We start from the raw sequence: 6,609 nt of genomic DNA on the forward strand, positions 1-6,609 counted from the left end.
TCCCACCGAGTGATGGTATGAGCATGTCAGGCAGAGCGGGTGGGGACCTGTGTAAGCGCGCTTAGCTGGCGGCGCATTGATCACTGGAGCTTGTCGGTGGTGAGACTGCTGCTGAGCCGGTACGGCTTGCAGAGGAGCAGCAGTCGTTGTCACATCACAGTTTTTGTTGCTGGAGCTGTTGTTGTTGTGCTTCTTCTTTCTTCTTGATGACTTGGAGGGTTGAGCAGTGGTGGTGTCGACGGTTGATGTGGCGGTGGCTTGGTGCAGAGACTTGGTATGCTTATCCCAAAAACCTGACTTTACCCGCTTGTCATTGATCTCAGCGGCAAGCAGGTAGGTTTCTTCAATCGATGATGGCTTGGCAGCATGAACGAAATCGGCAACACAATCGGGTAGAGCTCAAATATACTTCTTGATGGCCATGTCTGACGTCTTGACTTGATCGGGACAAATGATGCTGAGCTGTTTAAAGTGTGCAGTTAAAGCAGCGTTGTCTCCATCCTTCTGCTTGATGTTCCAAAACTCGTCCTCCAGCTTTTGGCGTTCATGGGAGGGAAAAATTCGTCCATCATAATAGCCTTTAACTCCTCCCAAGTCAGCTCATAAGCTGCATCATTTCCGCGCTTGTTTCGTTCGGCCGTCCACCAGTCTAGAGCTCGGGACTGGAAGACGCCTGTAGCATTGAGGGTGCGGAGATTCTCAGGACAGCCGCTTTGGCGCAGAGTGACTTCAACTGAATCGAACCATTGAAACATGGCGGTAGGCCATCTTCTCTGGTGAATTCTTTGGGTCCGCATGCTTTAAACTGTTTGAAGCTGAAACCAGTCTTGTTGGCATCCTTAGGAGCATCGATTCGCGACTCCTCAGACGATTTGCTGGCGTTTTCAAAGACATCGCTCACAGCTTTTGCCACACTCTTGGCAATGATAGTGGCGAGACGCCTGTCTCTCTTCTCTTGGCGAGTAAGTGGGGTTCGATGTCCAGATGACGACATGGTCTGCAACAGACATCGTCATATGTCTCAGACACAAAAAATCGAATCTCACCTCACACGTCTACTACTTACTAAAGCTTAGAAACACGTCGAAACACGCATCACATAAACACGTAGGCACATAACCACAGATTTCACGTAATCACAAAAGCACATAGGCACTTAGAGCACAGAGACACATAAACACAGAAGCACATAAGTACATAGGAATTTAATCACCGATGCAGTCAGAATACAGAAACCTATTATTCAAAGCTCGCGTGTCGTTCGTATATAGTGATCGCGTATAGCATGTCGAATAATATCGCATAATCGTATAGTATGTCGAGTATAGTATAGCGTATATCGTATCATAGTATTGTCTAGAATTGTAGCGACTTGTTAGCGTTTTGAGATAGGATAGCAATACGAGTCGTGTGTGTCGGTCGAAGTGATAGCAAAAATCGAGCGAATATCAAAATTAAACATATAAACAGGCAAGCTCACTTAAAACACATAAAATCGACGAATTATCAGAGTCGGCAGTTGCGGGCTCAGAATCGAAACACATAAAATCGAGGAAATGGATTGTCTGCGGCTACTAGACATTGACTACCCAAAGCGATTCGACTATTCACAATAGACTTGTCGTCACTTTTCGACTTTCGGGATCACGTTTCTGCCTCGATTCTTGGGCATTCAACGTGTATTCCCTAGGTCATACTCGTGAGTTCAGGTCGTTGGAGTCCGTCGAGGCTTTGGTGAGATGAGTAAAAGTTGGAATAAGTTGCCAAGGTTCGGGTTTCACCCCTGGCTTAGCAATTTCTTCCTTGTTTCTAGTAAAATTTGAGGAGATTATTCATCAAAATATGGATTTCACTCCTGATTTGGTATAATTCTCCTCGTTCGTTATCAAAAATAATAAGGAATTCATTGATAAATTGATAAAATCAGCATTGATCAAACAATTTAGTCGAGAGTTTGCGGCTTTCACACCTAATCTCGACTAAATCGCTTGATTTTATTTGAGAATTCGAGTGTAGTGATAGCGAAAAATATCAGAATCTAGCACCTAAGCTTGGCCTGTTGGTTCCTAACTATAGTCTAGGTCTCTAGGACAGCGACCCGGACTAGGTCGTGTCTTGCCTAATTCCCTATAGTTATGGCTCTGTTACCATTCTGTCACACCCCAACCGATGGCGGAATCATCGGGGCATGGCACTGAGCGAAACAGATTGTCCAGAAGTTTCCATAACAATTATCATCACTATTTAGTTTAAATAACACGTCCCATGCCGTGTCCCAAATAACAAACAAATTATTACAGATAACAACCAGTCAAATATTCTGTTCCGACAACTCAGATTTAAATAAGACAAACAAATATAGTTCAAATGCTCCTAAAGACCCAGCCTGACAAGATCTACAGACAACTATGCTCTAGTTGCTTTTTCTTAACAGACAACTATTTGTTGGGGGCCTCTAGAGCTTTATTCTAGCCTCGCTTTCCTAGCAAGAAAACATCTTAAACACCTGTCACATACGTTAAAATAAAGTCAATACATATAATGTAAAGGTGAACATACAAGTTTGATAATAGCATAATAGAGTTCGAAATAGTTTACGCATAACCAGCACGTACACAGAGGAAAACGAAGCATGTTAATTATCGACATGGACCTATCGATACCAATGACTGCGGGTTGACTGTCCGAGACAGTTCGCAATACATGATTACCACCGTAATCCATGCAAGTAATTGTCCTTAACAACCCCCGTGTGAACGGGTGCTGAGTCCAAACTATAGTACTACATCGTTAAGGCAGGTAGACAGCATTCCACGTGTAAACACAATCAACAAGCATTCATTTAGTCACGTTATACATGCATAACGGTTAGCATTCAAATAATTGAGTAGTGTGTTCGATCGTGATTTTGATAGGTAACGTATGTAACACCCAAAAGTGCTAAAAGCAAAAAAGGATCGAGTATACTCACAGCGATTGATTGATGGATTGAAGGGAGCGCTTGGGAGTAGGGTTAGCCTGAATAGTTCGATAGTATAACGATAAGCATCGCGTAAAATGGAACACGTGATAAGGGGTCGAACAGCCTGGTCGATCGAACAGCAGGTTCGATCGGACGGGTTGTTCGTTCGGTTAGACAATCCGTTCGGACAGTCTGTTTAATCAGCCGGTAGGCTCGATCGGCTGGACTGTTCGAGTGGATTGTTTCTTCCTTTGAGCAAGATGTGTTTGTGTATGATGGTTTGAACTTTTGAAGTTTTCGTTGTAGTATTTGAGAACACTGAAGTGTTCTTACCTTTCAGGTCGATCGATCGAACAGTCTGTTCGATCGGTCGGCTTAACTGATCGGTTAGAAACTTCAGTAGTAGTCCTCAGCAGGATGTCACTCGATCGAACAGCATGCTCGATCGAACAACATGCTCGATCGAACAGCATACTCGATCGGGTGGCATTCCAATACGTCAAACGAATTGAAGAATCGATTAAGTGTTGAAGCATAGTATCTCATGATCCGATGAGTAATGTTTATCAAATGACTCGTTCGATCGAACATCATCTCGTTCAATACCATCTTCATGAAATTGCAACGTGTGGGGCCATATGCTAGCCGATCAGCTGGCCTGGTCGATCGGCTGGCATGTCCGATTGGTTGGGCTGTTCGTTCGAATACTCTAACCGTTCGGCCAGCATCCTGACCTGGTCAGCCTGTTCGTCTAATACTTGGCTGTTCTGATTACTTGACGTTATATTGAGGTAGTTTGACAACAAGCTGAACTATGGAACCCTCGTTCTTACTTGTTTCTCCTGCTCGGACAGGAATCACCCAAGTCCGGCCGGTGAACGGTTCGGAACTACGGTTCAACGTTTAACCCGAAGTCGGCGAACCTCATAGATAGAACCCGGATCTTGAATCACACAACCATTGGAATGATTAGTGAGTTGGCTCAAGCTCCGAATCTACCGATTTGAAGGCATTGAGTGTAAAAGAGTTGGAAGAAAGTTGGAATTCCTTCTTTCAATCCTTCACATCATGTAAATGTTTAGATCTTTGATAGATCTTAACTTGTTTATGTGGAAATCGGTTAGATCCGAGCTATTCATGGTGGATTGAGGCCAAAGCATGATGTTCTTGAAGAACACCATGATGATATCATCCTAGAATGCTTAGATCTTGATGATTTCACAGTTAGAAATCAAGATTTGAAAGATAGAAAGGTGTAGGAGCATGTTTTGATCAAGAAAGTACAAGATTTAGGATGAAAACTTACCGATCGGACAGCCTGCTCGATCAGACAGTCCGTCTGATCGGCTGGGTTGTTCGATCGGCTGACAGCCTGATCGATCAACAGCCTGGTTCGAGTGTTCGGTGCGACGATTTTCGATATTTTGATTTCGATTGAAGACGATACGAGTACGATAGAGTTTCCTATTCAAATTACTTTCAGTCCCAACTACTATATCTAACATACAATCATCTTTATTTCACCTTATCCTTACGTTACCATTCGTCGTAATTCGATTTCGATTGCATTCGATTTGAGATTCGAGTTTCGATTTGCGTTTCGATTGTTTCGATTGAATACCACGCAAAACATAAAGTAAACACGCACAGGTAACACATAAGGCACACACACAAGTAATATACCACCAATTTCGCATAGTTCGAGACTCGAATTCGATTGATGATTTGAGTAGCTTGATCACTGATTGATTAATTTTATCGCATTGTTACTTCCTACTATTCACAGTCGTAAGTCGGTTCGCGTCGATCAAACATTCGATTACTTCGATTCTTTCTTGATTACAACACTTACTCCACATAATACAATAAAACGTAAAACAGACTAATTATAGTCAAAGAAAGTCAAAGTTGACTTGGACTTTGACTTTGACTTTGACATTCGAAAACACGGGGGGTTACAACTTGTACCTTTGTACTTGTCCTCGGATGACCTGCGCTTCTGTCCTCCGCGTGACCCTTGGGGATAACCCATGTAGCCGACGCAAGGTCTAGGAAGTGAAGGGCTTTATCAAAGGAGCTAAGTGTGAAATCTGGTCTTGTATTTTCCTAGACCTCGCACGCGGCCTCGGTTGCACCTGATTGGTTGGCGCGAGGTTGGGAAAGTCGCCAGATTAGTATAGTAGGAGTATGGCCCCACATGCGACCTGATTGGTCGGCGCTGGTTTTTGGGACCATACCCCTTCAAATCCCCCCAGTCCAGTGCTGCTTCCATGCGCGAGGCAAGTGGTTGGAGCTCTGGACTAGAAAAAAGAAGAAGTTAAGATTGGTCCTGCCTGGGTCTTCTGAAAGCATCTTCTAGGTTGTGGGAGCTGGCGCGCGTGTAATGTGTCGCAATTCAGGCGGCGCATCGAGCTAGCTGGCATGCATGTGATGTGCTGTAATTACTACGACGCAGCTGCCAAGCTTGCTGATGAAGTGTTATGCTACATTGCGCTGAAAAAATCTTTGGGAATTGTCTTGTTTGACAGAGAGGTTGGCGCACGTGTGTATGAATGCTTATCCACACGGTGCAACTTCTTAGCTTGTTGCTGAAGTAACTTGTTTTTGCACGGGAAATTTCTTGAAATTTGAAATCTGACAGGTTGGTGTAAGTTGTTGGTGACGGCGATGTTTGAGTTGACCGCTGACATGGTGACGATCGCTGTCACTGTTTCAGTCACGCCTTTTCGTCTGGTGTTAGGAAAGTGAGGACCATGCGCGCGTGGTAACCGTCACTCCGTAAATCCCACCTTACGTGTCAACTTGTGGTTAGTTACGCGCGCGACTTATATGGCACGATTACCCATCACATTAAATGTGATGGGTATAAATAGTCGATGAGGGAGGATTGAACGTTACTGTTTCTTCGAATTCTCCCTTCCTCCTTTTATCTTCAAATCCTCTGTTGAAGCTCTTCAAATATTCAAATCTTCATCCTTTTTCTGCAAATCTTCAAGTTCTTGAATCATCTCTTTGAACCTTTAAGATGTCTGCTGGTGAAGATATTATCACAGTAGAAGAAGCCAGTGGTGGTGTTCCGCCGTTGAAGTGGGATTGTCGCATTAACCCACAATGTTTAAGCTATCAGAAAAACAGATTAAAACGGGTTATGCGGATTTTCTAGTCACAATCCGACATATGATCCCATACCCGACCAAGCGTTAATAATTTACCGTATCCCAAGCCCGTATAGAGAAAATAGGTTAAGAGTATTTACCTGGTTTAAACAAGTCTTACAATGCAAGAAAATATAATAAGCACAACCGTTATCAATTAACTAAGCTTGGTTGCAATCTACTGGAATGCCTTAGTTTGGAATGAATGGTATTATAACCAATTAGAATGTTAGCAGGTCTTATTCAAGTCACAAACTTGGACCGGTTAACTTAAATTAATGAAAACGGTACGGTACGCTAGATTAAGTGATGACCGGATATAACGTAGTTTAAACCCTCACAAGTAATAAGACTTGTATAATATGGGTAAACATGTTTACATTCTGGAATTTGAAATAAATTGAGAAGATTTGACCCGTTTCGGTAAACTTACGTAAACTAGTTACATAAGCTCAACTGTACGCACATAAGCAGTATCGGGTGATCGGATGA

Source organism: Helianthus annuus, chromosome 10, assembly GCF_002127325.2.
Source record: "Helianthus annuus cultivar XRQ/B chromosome 10, HanXRQr2.0-SUNRISE, whole genome shotgun sequence".
Taxonomy (NCBI): domain Eukaryota; kingdom Viridiplantae; phylum Streptophyta; class Magnoliopsida; order Asterales; family Asteraceae; genus Helianthus; species Helianthus annuus.